We start from the raw sequence: 14,517 nt of genomic DNA, 5'->3' as shown, positions 1-14,517 counted from the left end.
TATTAACTTCTGATGCAACTGCACTGAAAGATTTTAAAGGCAGAGATGATTTCATTAATTCCATCAACAGCAATGAACATTCTCCTACTAATTCAATACATTCACTTGATATTACTAATGGACAGGGTACCAATAGAGGAGGTACCAACACCATAGATATTCCGGTGACATTTCCATTCAATGAACAGCGGAATAGCAGTTGTATGGATTTATTGGACTATACTTTTGATTTTTCTTTTGGCGACTTAGATGACGACGCCAAACGGATGGGTACCAAACCTAAAAAGACACTTCCTACAAAAACTTATACACAGTCAGGGGGTCCCCACCCTGTTGGAAAAAGTACTGTACGCAAGCAGGATATTCCTGCCACTGTTAACCACAAATTTAATTATTTAAAAGCTTTTTTAGACTCAAATTGTGGTTTTGACAACAATAATGTTGAAAAAGTACACAATTTAGGAACAGCTTCAAAGTGTACTTTAAAAGGCATTATTTACACTTTGGGAAAGAAACTGAATAATATCAATAGTTTAAACTTGATAATGCATATTTATTGAAGTGTATCAATTTAAGAATTGTTCCTATGGGACTAAGATTTTTTAAACACCCTATGAGCTTAATGATACCATTAGAACTGATTTTAAGACATTTTTTGATCAATGTGGCTTTCAATATATGCAAATGTTGATTAGATATAATGATGAAAAATTAGTAAGAATCATGTAGGAGGTTGAAAAATTAAATGAGGTAATTTTGAATGATTTGCTATACATGGAGTGGGAAAAATTGTATGTGAAGCAATTTGATATAGCAGAGGTCAATCTAAAAAAAGCATTCAGTAGAAAGAACAAAAAGATACAAAGAGATATAAGACAATATAACAAGGGTAGTGAATACAACTGGGGCAATAACCCCGGCCCCAATAACGAGACTCCACAAGTTGACATTGCTACTTTTTATTGTCAAGAAAAGCCCTCACATTTTCGGAACAGCCGAGAGATGGGACAGCAAAGAGATTGGAAATGGGGAGGGAAGTGGAAAAACCAATGTCCATATCAACAAAGAAATCAGTTAAACAGTGTTTCAGCAAACCAACTGAAAGGTTAAATAACGACAAATTTGAACTTGTCAATACAGAAACTTTTGATGATGAGCACAGCATTATAAAGGATGGTGTGGTGAATAAGTATAGGAATTTCAACATTTACAATTATACTGATTTAGTATTAAATACATCCCATTTCCATTTACTTTCTAAAGGTATGAAATATATTCCAACCACAAATTTTAAATTAGTAGACTGCTTGAGTGAAATTAAATTATATATAAGAAAATTGAATTTGGCTATCATGTTCAAAGATTCCACTGACAGAGTTCAGAATTTTAATACAGGTAAGAAATTGTTAAAGAAAAAGAGCAGTTATATGTCTCTGATGAATTCAACCTTATTAGTATACGATAAATCAGTTACTAAGCAAATTTATCAATTACAGAAGACTATAGGTGACAATAGAATTAATTCCAACCTATGTATTGAAGAGAGGAACATTTTAAAAGACACGAGGAATGACAGAACTATTCGGGTAATGAAACCCAACAAATGGGGTGGAATTGTGATTTATGACAACATGGTATATGCATCGAAAATGTATGACATATTACATGTAACAGGTAATTATGAGGTTGTCTCTTTAAATGAGCTAAATATGGCATACAGGAAAATTGATATGTTTATTGAAGAATTTTGGATTGACAACCATATTACCACTGATACCTATAATTATTTAAAGTTTAAACATCCAGTGGTGGCATCACTAGTAGGAATTCCCAAAATCCACAAAAACTTAGAAAATCCCCCTTTTAGATCTATTATATCTGGGAGTTGGTCTAAAACTTTCCCTTTAGGGACAGCTGTGGACACCATGTTAAAACATATTTACAGTAAAATTCCCCATTTGGTCAAGGACTCATGGCAATTTTTGAAGAATTTTCCTATCAGCTTGTATAATGATGAAATATTACTGGTTATCTTTGATGTAATTTATTTATTTTCCTGTATTCCCAAAGAAGAGGGATTAAATGCTTTTGCTAACAGCATTAGAAAATATGCTGCAATGGATTGGGATAAAACATGTCTGATCATTGAAATGATGGGTATAGTTTTGGAACACAACTATATTTACCATGATGGTGAATATTTCAGGCAAACCAGGGGAGTTGCAATGGGGGCAGCTTGTGCCCCCATTTTCGCTAACCTGGTTATGATGGATTGGGAGGAATCTATTGTGTAAGTGAATTTTTTAGTAACATAAAGCATTATTCCCATTTTTTGGATGATATTTACATCCTTTGGGATGGTAGTCTTGATTATCTAGGGAAATTCTTAGATTATATTAATGCCAGTAGTAGTTATTTGAAATTCACTTCCTCAAATAGTAAGGAGGGGTTAGCATATTTAGATACATGGATATTTAAAGATGGCAAGAATTTCCAGTCAAACATCTATAGGAAAAATACATTTTCAAATAGCTATCTGGAATATTCCAGTAACCATCCCAAAAAGCTTTTAAGAAACATCTACAAGGGACAATTAATTAGAGCCATGCAAATGACTTCTTTATATTCTGACATGTTGAGTGAAATCAGATTCATTACATCTTTATTTTTATCATTATTTGGTGACAGAAGTTATGATTGTAAAATGATGTACAATGTAAGTAGACAAGTTATTAAAGAATGGGGAACTAGATATACCCCTTTATTAGGTTATAATTATAACCAAGGGGATATCACTCCCATGCCTACTGACAGACACTGGAGACAAGAATGATGGTGGTCATACCTGATCATCTTTATCAGCTCATGGCACTGTGTGTCCAAGAACTGAAGTTGAAAGCATATTCTTAGCAACATATTGTCATACTTCACCAATATAATCTGCTATTTAATTGTTTCATGCAGTAGTAGAGGTAGCCACGTGCAGGTAACTGTGATGTAACACTACTGCTAGCTGGACTCTATTTCATGTTGGTTCCCTATTGTGTATGATGTAGTCATTTACTATCTGTGACACATAGCTTTCTCACTTGTCTTCTTGTCTGTATAATACTAGTTTCATACATTCTTTTATCTGTTTCTGGTTTCCATAAATGAACTCCTACATGGATGTTGTTTCATAGTGCTAAGAAGTGTATCTCTGTGTATTCATATTATTTGGCAGCAGCATTGCATAAGTCACAACACTTGAGGACACAGATAATGTAGTCCAATGATGTGAGGCAATATGCTTGTAAAGACTGAATCAGGGTAACTTTGCAAACATTGTCAATCAAGTACACCAACTATTCAACTGAGACACTTTCATCAGTCAACTAAGATTACATGTACAGCGACGGACAGACTACAGATACTGTGGCTTCATCATCTAGTAATGTTTTTCTGTTACTTCACCCTCTTTTATTAATTAGTGCAAAACACATTCATGGGAACATGTAATTACTGCTGTGAGCAATATTAAGCATTCTATTGTAACATAATTTCTAAGATTTGCCTAATACTTTTCTTCTATATATCAATTATTCATCTGTGTGTACTATATGTATTATTTTATTATGCAACAAATTGACGACTGGCAATTGGCTCAAATGGTGTGCTTCACTTATCAATAGTTGAATAAAATTAAAAAAGTTGAATAAATGAAATAAATCCCACAAAAGCATAAAAATAAAAAACAATACTTATAACCCCATTTTTTATAATTCACCTGCCCTAAATTTCTTTCTCCATTATCCTTCTGGGTCAGTTGAATTTCCTTTTCCACTTTCTCTACTTCTCACAGTCATTTTATCACCTGTCATTTGTGCCATCAGTGTAAGCCTTATTGGCACCTTAATCACAGATAAGTTCATAAACAACCTTGTTTTTTTTCTCTTCCCCATTTCCTTAAATACCTGCCTAGTTATTTCCTTCAAGTCCCTTTTCAGCTGCCATTTCTTATTTGATTTGTTCAGTCTGCACCCCCATCTTGCTCTTTCTTTTCCACTCTTTTCTAGCAAAGGAACAGTTCCACATATTAAAATCAGGCACAGCTCTGAACCTCTTAGCACAAAATTTTAAACATTGCTCTCATAAACTTAGAACATTGGTAGAATAAAAGGTCTTGTGTTACTATGCATTTTCTGAAAGACATGGTCTGAAACTCAAATATCTGTCATTATTTAGTGAATTCAATTCTCACCGATTTGCCATAAAATTCCAGAGAACTACAAATTTTATGAGGAACAGACCAAAAATATGAGGCACAAATCTGGAGATTCTGTGAAAATCTGGACAGTTGAGAGATACGAAATCAGGTACTTAATATAAAGTTGAAACAAAAAAAATGAACATAATTTGACATACTTTGTAAAATGTTCATAATAGAATTATTTATTCATTTACTTATTTATAATATTTGTTGACAAGGAACCCAGAGTCCACTTTTAAGCAGAGGCCCAAGGAGAAAAGCTCCAAATGATACATATTAGATAAAGATTTACACATAATATTGAAAAAAAAACATAATTTTACAAGTTTATACATAGTCTAGTGAATAATGAATCTTATAAAAGTGTATGCATGGAATTGAAAAAATCATTCAATAGTATTTTGAAAAGTCTGCATAGGAGTGGATTAATTGCAGATAGTACAATAAGGCACAAATACAGATGTTTGCTTCCTGCAGAGGAAGATGATGAGCGTAATTCAATATTCAGACATAAATTTGAATAGACCAGGAGCATTGCATACTTCAGTAAGCAGTTTCAGAATAACAACATAAAATAGATATAAAGTTGTAGAAAATCAGCATCCTTTTACGCTTTATTTTTTATTTATTTACTTTTGCAAGTCATCGGCTGGTGTAGTAGATTAATGAGTGACTGAAAGTGCTAAGAAGGAGATGAAGGGGAGAAGAAGATCCTATAGGTGAATGTAAGAAGAATGAAGTGAGTGAGAACGTGAGGGTAGTTCTCAGTTGTGGCAAGTGGATGAGAGTATAGAGAAGAAGGATTGTGAGAAACAGATGAGATAGAAGAAGTTGATGGGTAGGAAGAAGGGCAGAATTGTGATTCAGTCCAGAGGTACTTATTCAGGTTTAGTGCAGGTTCAGATTCAGAGATTCTGCAAGTGTGGCCTTCTGCTTCTGTTTAAAATGTTTCAGATATTGTTCTGTTTATAGATACAGAGGTACTGTGTTTCAGACTAGACTGTCACCAGCTTTATTGTCAGATTTAGTAACATGGAGGAAGAGCATTTGAGTTCAATAAATGATTTTAATTTGGTTTATATGGCTGGAAGAGAATCCACTATAGTTACTTTTTTGACAGAAAAAAGCACAGTAAAAAGCACTTCAAAATGCTATGGCAGCCCAAGACCTTAAAATAAACACAATTTCTCCACAGAAAATGGTTCATCAGTTAGATAATACTAGTTTTAAACTGGCAGGAATGAGTGTTGCATTTAATAGTTCCATTACAATCCTGAGACAGTCCATCAAAACACAACATAATGTACTGGCCTTTTTTATTTAAATATAAAGATTTATTAGAAGTAATTCCAAAAAAATGTTACATTTTCTTATAAGAGAGGTAGGAACCTCAAAGATATGTTGGTACATGCCAGATACTCTAGACCTAATGTTAATTTAAAATTAGAGATAGGACTAATGGGTACATATCAGTGCGGTAAGTGTATTTCCTGCCAATATATTAGTAGAACATTTGAATATATAAATGGTAGAAATTTTAAGCCTTGTGGGAAATTTTCTTGTAACACAGAAGCAATAGTATATGCACTAAAATGTCCCTGTGGACTATTTTATATAGGAGAAAGTAAAAGAGCTTTCAAAGTCAGACTTCAGGAACATATAAGGGATATAAAGAATAAGAAAGTAGAAAGCCCTTTAGCTATGCACTTTAAAGATTATCATAATAGTCAACCAGATGGTTTATTAGCAACAGTTTTAGAACACATTATAATAGATAATAATAGGGATTTGGTTAAACAAAAACTTTTATATAAAGAGACTGTTTTATATTGAAATATGATACGATGACACCTAGTGGTATAAATGTGGAATGCAATTGGAGAGTGTTTTTATGAATTAAGGTTTTTGTGATTAATTGTTTAATTGTTTAATTGATTTCTTAATTATTGTTCTTGGATGATATAAATACTCATGAAATGTTCTTTGTAGTTATTCTCCTTGAAGGCGTAAGCCGAGGCGCTAGGGAGAGATTATTAAATAGTGTTGGATCTTTCACCTGGTCGTATCATTTGGATTCTTCTTTTTTATTTTTGGTTGTATATATATCCATGTCTAGTGATCCTTCACTCAATGTGCCTAGAATTTTTAGGCAAGATTCATCTAATACGAGTCAAACGGCTATGGAGCAGTATACTACACCAGTTGGTGAATGTTTGAATGCGAATGGGATACAAGAAGAACAAGTTACCTTTTGGCAGAAATTCCTACAAAAAGAACAACAGAGGAGGTTGGCTAATCCCTTCTCCTACATTGGACAGCGAGTAGGTAACTCTTTACCTTCGGATATGAGAGAGACATTTGAAAGGTTGGACAAACTTATGGCTAAAGAGTTGGCAACATATCTTAATTGTCTAAGCTTGCAAAGATATTTAGAACTGAATATCACACCTAGAGGTTTGCGTGCCTTTAAAAATCCCACTGCACCGTTTGATTTACAGGATGAGACTGACAAGGCGTTCCACAAGAGATGGGTAACAGCTGCCCATCAGTGCTCTATTGAGTAGGTTAATATATTGGTGGAACGCGATAAAGTAAAACAAGCTAAACTTAAAATTGATATAACTAACACTTGTGAAACATTAGCTGGAGCCATAGGTACAACCGTATGGAACAATGCCTTAAGGACATACAAAATAAGCTTATTGAGCTAGAAAAAGAATTGCTTGATGTTAAAAAATACAAATTAAACCGAGATATCAAAGACTATGCAGCTGATTCAGCGTTTTCTCATCCAACCAATAAGAAATGACGTCAAGGCGTGCGATTTGCGGAGCAGGAGAGACCACAGTGCAATGGCGGACCACATACACATTCAGATGTCTCTACTGAATGGGAAAGCGAACCAGGGGAAGGTGGCGACTTCCCTACTTTACCAGCAGCACAGAATCCCGTTGAGTTTCAGCAGTCCTTTCATAGAGGAAAACGGAATGTTTTTGGAGATGGAGAGAGACTTAGAGACAACGACAGGGAAGCGGAATACGGACAGAGACCATTTGCGGGTACATATGCAACAACGCAAAGGTATAAATGAACCAGAAGAAATTAATGACAGTTTTCTAACAGTTACTGACATAAATGTGGACACTGCATATATTATTAATTTGTGTGGTATTGATTTAAATAATGAAACTGTTTCAGTTCTTAATCATGGTTTAAAATATATTCCAACTGTTTTACCTCGTGAACATGTTCTGAAAAGTGATATCTATAGGTTTATATGTAAATTGCATTTGGCTGCTTTTTTTCAGGGCAGAAGTGTTTATAATTTTGATAATGAGAACAGCAATGTGATATCAACGACTTCTTCTGATGATTCTGATGATAGCTTTTACTCTTGTTCATCTGATAATCTGGATACAGCTAATTGTACTGCATATAGTAAATTGGATACATCTAGGGTGAAAACTAAAAGTGATTTGTTCCTCCATTTACACATGACGGTATAAAAAACTTTGCAGCAATGATTAATTTTGCTGCAGAAAAAATATATAATGCTTTTGAAGTTAGTAAATATAAGATTAAATATAATTTGACCAACCAGAATTGCAGGCTTTGCAAACTCTAATTAATAATCATGAATTAGTTATAAAGCCAGCAGATAAGGGAAACAAAGTGGTACTCATGCATTATACACAGTATGTTGAAATGTGTTTAGAACATGTTAATGACACTAACACTTATAGTAAATGTGATGTTAAAATATATAATAAGGCACTAGAACAGTTTGATGATTTATTACACAAAGGGCTTAGGCTAGGATACTTTACAAAGGATGATGTGATGAAGAAGTTTAAGACAAATAATTGTGAGATAGCCTTATTTTATTGCTTACCAAAGGTACATAAAAATGTTAATTCCCCTCCGGGACGTCCTATTGTATCAGCATGTAACTACTTTTTACATAATATGGGTATTTTTCTACACAGTTTCCTGTATCCTTATGTTGTTAAGCAAACATCATATATTAGGGATAGCTTTGAATTTTTGGATAAAATTTCTTCAATAGCATGAACTCAGGACATGTTCTGGTTTACAGCTGATGTAAAAAGTTTATACACAAGCATTAGACATGAATATGGATTAAGAGCTTTAAGAAAAATATTAGGTGATAATCCTCAGTCTTTCTATATTATTGAATTAATGGAATTTTGTCTCAAAAATAACTATTTTTACTTTGATGGTCAATTATTCCATCAATTGAAGGGCACAGCTATGGGGGCAAGTTTTGCCCCTATGTATGCGAATGTGCTAATGAATTCCTTTGAATTAGAATTTTTGTATCAGTTAGAATTTTTAAAAAAATATGTAGTGAGTTATTATCGATATATTGATGATTTGATTTTTATGTGTAAGGGCGGTATAGATGATATAGAAAATTTTAAAAATAATTTACAAAAAAATCAGTTTGGGTTGGAGTTTGATGGTTTTCAAATGGGTAATAGAGTAAATTTTCTGGATTTGACTTTGGAAGGCATGGACAATGGTAAAATAGCCACTAGAATTTATAGAAAGTTTGAAAATAATTTACATTTCTTAGATGGACAAAGTCATCATCCATCTCACCTTATAAAATCTTTGCCATATGGGGAATTTATTAGAATTATGAGGCTGTGTAATAATAGTTATGAGTTAGAAATAGAGTTAAAGAAGACGGTAGAGTTATTTATTAGAAGAGGTTATAATAAAAAATAAGTTGAACTATCTTTGCAAAGAGCAAGAAGTGAAAAATTACATGCAAATGAAAATAAAAGAAGTAAGATGATAAAAGAAAAAAATAACTATCCTGGTAAGCAAATGTTCATGGTTTTAACGTATGATTTAATAACAGAAGAAGTTAAAAAGGCAGTACAGATGTACTGACCTTTTTTATTTAAATATAAAGATTTATTAGAAGTAATTCCAAAAAATGTTACATTTTCTTATAAGAGAGGTAGGAACCTCAAAGATATGTTGGTACATGCCAGATACTCTAGACCTAATGTTAATTTAAAATTAGAGATAGGACTAATGGGTACATATCAGTGCGGTAAGTGTATTTCCTGCCAATATATTAGTAGAACATTTGAATATATAAATGGTAGAAATTTTAAGCCTTGTGGGAAATTTTCTTGTAACACAGAAGCAATAGTATATGCACTAAAATGTCCCTGTGGACTGTTTTATATAGGAGAAAGTAAAAGAGCTTTCAAAGTCAGACTTCAGGAACATATAAGGGATATAAAGAATAAGAAAGTAGAAAGCCCTTTAGCTATGCACTTTAAAGATTATCATAATAGTCAACCAGATGGTTTATTAGCAACAGTTTTAGAACACATTATAATAGATAATAATAGGGATTTGGTTAAACAAAAACTTTTATATAAAGAGACTGTTTTATATTGAAATATGATACGATGACACCTAGTGGTATAAATGTGGAATGCAATTGGAGAGTGTTTTTATGAATTAAGGATTTTGTGATTAATTGTTTAATTGTTTAATTGATTTCTTAATTATTGTTCTTGGATGATATAAATACTCATGAAATGTTCTTTGTAGTTATTCTCCTTGAAGGCGTAAGCCGAGGCGCTAGAGAGAGATTATTAAATAGTGTTGGATCTTTCACCTGGTCGTATCATTTGGATTCTTCTTTTTTATTTTTGGTTGTATATATATGCATCAAAACACAACACTCTACTTTAAAATCACTTTACTGAAGAGGGAAGTAACAAAACATCAGTACAAATAAGAATCTAGAAAGTTTTTCCCAAAGTGAACTTATCTAGTCACCCAAAGAAAGTACAAGCACACTGTCTATCCCCAAAAGTCTCAGAGGAGTGTACTCTTTGGTGGTAGTAAAGATCTGAAGGTCCTTGTGCCCAAACTTGTCTTTTATTCAACTCAGCTTGAGCTGCTGAACAGTTTGAGCACATGGAAGGTGTTCTGAAGCTTTGGAATGTGCCTTTCAACTGTCCAGATTTTCACAGAATGTCCAGATTTTTGCTTCAAAATTTTGGATTGTTCCTCATAAAAATCTGTGGTTTTCTGGAAAGTCATTGGGATGATTTGAAGAATTAAATCACTAAGTAAATACACACATTTGACTTTCAGACCTCATATCCTTCAAAAAAAATGCAACCCATTACTGGAAAGGGATACTTATCATCTATTTATAAAACAAACAAAAAAAAAATAAAAACCTATAATAATGACAAAATATGGAATTATTATAGATCAATTAATGGACATGTGCCAAATGACAGAGACAAAAAATTCTCTCTCCAAAGCAGACATCACTTTCATTACATTGGATAGTCTTTACATGGCAATTCATACACAGATCTTACGTAACCCCTCATAAAATGGAACTTATGTTTAAGAAAAATATTGGCTGCTGGAGATGTGATTTATCAATAAAAGCAGACTGGCAACATATGTTCTATGAATGCCATTTGATTAAACCATATTGGGATAAAATAAATTATTTTCTGCAAATGGTATTCAATGACAACTTCTAGATTTCCAAATCTATTATTTTGTTTAAGGCACCTGTACCTGACTGTGTACCAAAAACAAAATATGTAATCTTGTGGACTCTCCTAGCCATTGCAAGAAAGAACATTACATCAAACTGGAAATCCAAAGCTTCTCCAACTTTTAAGCAATTCATGAATATGGTGTCAGCAGTATCGCAATTGGAAATGAACACTATTAAAGGAAGAACTGAAAGAACTACATCATTATATATATAGCATGGCAAAAAGTAACTGAAATACTGGAGAGTAATGACTGTAGCAGATTATAATCAGGAAACAATTGTATAGAAAGTCAATTATATGCCAACAATAGACACCCTTGTAAATACTTTATTTTGGTTTTCATGTTTGATATCTGTTTAGAGATTTTAGCCAACCTTTTTAAATAATTTGTAAATACTTCACTGTCATAAATAACCTGCATCATGTTTTCTTGTTTTTGGAAATGAATAAAAATATTTACAAAAAAAAAATGCATGTTAACACAAACCCTGTTATTCTAGTAAATTCCTAAGTTTATAAGAAGTTGAGAGGTGTAGAAGCTGGCTAGCTGTTATATCCTTGGCAGGGTATAACACATATAGCTAAGCCTACTGCAGCAGTGATCATTATGAAGAACATTTCACAGCTATGTGTACATATTACACAGCTATGTGTACGTATTACGCTGGCTGTGTTTTACAGTTATCATCCTGAGACCACCCTCATGCAGAGTAACAAAATAGCATTTAGGTCTTCAGCATTCCAACTACAAATTTAAAAACATACAAGTTCTGTTTTTATAACAATTTCCATATGGCCCATAGATGATAGAATAACAAGTACTCTTACTACTTATTAATAACATTTTTAACTATGTTTCTGAAGTCAAAATAGAATAATGAAACAGAGATGCACCACCGTTAACTATGCAGTGTTAAGCATATATCACAGCAGGTAAAATGTACCTCCTAGCATGCCAGCTACCTGCAATTAACTACAAATAAAGCAATCAATGCTGTTTTCACAATAAAATTAGTCTGAATGCCATGTTCAGAGATCATATGCCTGACATCACTTGGTCTAGTCTGGGCTTAATGTTAAAATACAAGCAAAAACACATTCTCACACACTCTAATAATGGTCTAAAGAAGCAAAACAAGATCTCCAAGGAGAATATTTCTTCCCATCAGGAATGGCATGGCTATATACTTTGCAATGTTCATGACTGAGTTTAAAACATTGCATTGATTTTGAAATCTTTTCTTATTTTTACATTAGTAAAATAAAAGCACACAAAAACTGAACTTCTTGAAAACTACGTGAAATACTATAATTTTCAACCATTAAAAATTCAGTACTAATGTTTACAAGTTGTTCTGAGGGGAACATACCTCTGGTGATTAGCTGCTGCAGTCTGCTGAAATGAACTTTAGCCTACATACTGCAGATGAATCATGGCAGCTGGCAGGCTCTCGTTTCACTGGAGATTATGTATATACAGACATTCCAGACTGGGATCATATTACAAGGCTTTTGACTGTATGGTAAGCCCCACCCATGGGACATTACAAGAGCAGTTTCTTTTTGTGACATATCTCTTAAGATTTTGTCACTTTGGCATTAACATTGTCCCAGATACAGACTGAAGAATCATGCTTGCCCTGAGTACTTTTTTTATTTTATTTTTCAGTTGAGATAATAATATGACATACTTTAGAAATATGAAAAAGAATGAACTAAAATTATATATACAACCTCTACAAAAATATAGAATTCCTGTAATCTAATTAAGTGAACTCTACGCTGCAAAGGTCATGGTAGTTGTGTCTGTCACCGCACGGCTACCAAGGGAAAGACAGGACACATGACACAGCTGATTACTGGCACAGTGACAGAGAAACGGCTTCAGTGTCTTTATTTTAAATTTAGTTAAAAGGACAACATATACTGGTTTATGTCATTGACCTGAAATTTGCCCTTTTGTCACAACTAACCTCTAATCTGTCACCAATTCAAACCACAAACTCCTTAATCTCTACCCCCACCCCCCACCCCAAAGGAGCAATGTTACTGCAAAGACTACCCAAATACTTTTATGTCTTTTCACTCCTTAATAATTTTATCTGAGATGCCTAATAATATCACTGAAGGTATTAAAGAATTTAGGGGTACAGTGGTGCAGTGAGTAGCACTGTCACCTTACAGCAAGAAATTCACTGGTTCAATTCTCAGATGAGGGGCTTTCTTCATAGACTCTGTATGCCTTTCATATGTTCATCTATGTTTTCTCTGGGTTCTGTCATTTCCTTCCACATCCCAAAAACGTGAAATTGGTGGATTGGTGTTTGAATTTTGTGTGTGTGTGAGAGAGACAGAAGGAAAACCCGGTAATCTTCCTCTGCCCCCCCGCGCGCCTGCCTAACAAATGCTGTGGATGCTGCCAGCTGATCATGGAGTCAGTACAGGAAATGGATGCAATTCAATAGCATTTAATGGACTGAATTAAAGAATTTAGAACCATTTATAAACTTAGAGAAAGGGCAGCCCCTCACCATCCAGTTACCTAAAACTGTTTCAGTGCAGAATGAACTTTAATTTCATGGTGTGTGACATTATCTGTACTGCCCACTTCTTTTCTTATTGATTGTTAACTATAGTATATCTGCCATACATACAACTGTATTTAAACCGGACAGTCAACCACAACGATCATACAAACAGCTTCAAATAACCCATAAACAATCTAAACAGCACTGGGAAATCTGACATATCTTTATTAAAATAACTTTAAAATTAAGCGTTTTCATCCACTACAATGGTAGACTTCTTCAGAATAGATAAAGAAAAATAAAAAAAGACCTAAAAGGCTGTAATGCCATAACTAACCAAAGTGACACTCCCTATTTGTAGCAGGATATTGGCAACAATGTACCAACTCCAGCAAGTATATTTAAAGAGAGACACGTAGAAAGAGTATACTAAAAAAATAAAAAAATAATAGAATTTACAAAACTCAGTGTTCACACACTAGATCAAAGAACAACATAGCACGTTGGCCCAAATTAAATCTTAGAAGCTCTGTGCTTCATTTCATTAATAATGGAGATGGCATCTTTCAGTCCCGGAACCCTATAGCATCAAGTCGAAACTGCTAGTTCAGTTCTTTATAGGTTCATAGGTAGGTACTAGGCTATCTGCCCGAAGGCATTTATAAGCCTTGCCAGAATTTTATTTATTTTATTTATTTATTTATTTACATTTGTTGATCGGGAGTGTCCGACTGGACGTAGGTCCATTTTCAGCGGAGGCCCGGGGAGAAAAGCTCCACAATTAATTAAAATAAACAGACAGTAGTTACATTGGATTACATAGCGATTAACAATTTGATTAACATAGCAATTAATTACAAACATATTTACAGATGAAGAACATAGTACATCAGTAGACAACTAGAATCTTTATCTGCGAAGTACATAACAGACATTAACAAATGTTACAATAAGAAGTTCTTGCTGTATAAGTACTAGGCTTATGAGCATCTGAGCTTGCTATAATCAAGGTAGTTAGTGGGGTGGAAAGAAAGGTAGTGGTTGGATGGGGTGGGTGATATTAGAGTGGAAGTTGCAAGGGCATGGCCAGCATGTTTTTAGGTGCGCTTTTAGTAAAGTTTTGAATTGGGTGCATGATGGTATGGAGGTAATTGTGGGTGGG

At 33.7% G+C, this 14,517-nt stretch overlaps 1 protein-coding gene across 1 annotated transcript in view; it reads right to left on the bottom strand.

Moving 5' to 3' along the window:
• Positions 1-12,373, bottom strand: part of BBOX1 (gamma-butyrobetaine hydroxylase 1) — a 1,172,734-nt gene extending 1,160,361 nt beyond the window's left edge. The window contains exon 1 of the mRNA XM_044058954.1: positions 12,198-12,373. The gene's annotated coding sequence lies outside the window, so the exon portion shown is untranslated. The remainder of the gene's footprint in view (positions 1-12,197) is intronic.
• Between the last annotated feature and the right edge of the window lie 2,144 nt (positions 12,374-14,517).

Source organism: Protopterus annectens, chromosome 17.part0, assembly GCF_019279795.1.
Source record: "Protopterus annectens isolate FY-2018-M chromosome 17.part0, PAN1.0, whole genome shotgun sequence".
Taxonomy (NCBI): domain Eukaryota; kingdom Metazoa; phylum Chordata; order Ceratodontiformes; family Protopteridae; genus Protopterus; species Protopterus annectens.
Note: the sequence above shows the minus strand (reverse complement) of the source record. Positions and strands in the feature narration are given on the sequence as shown.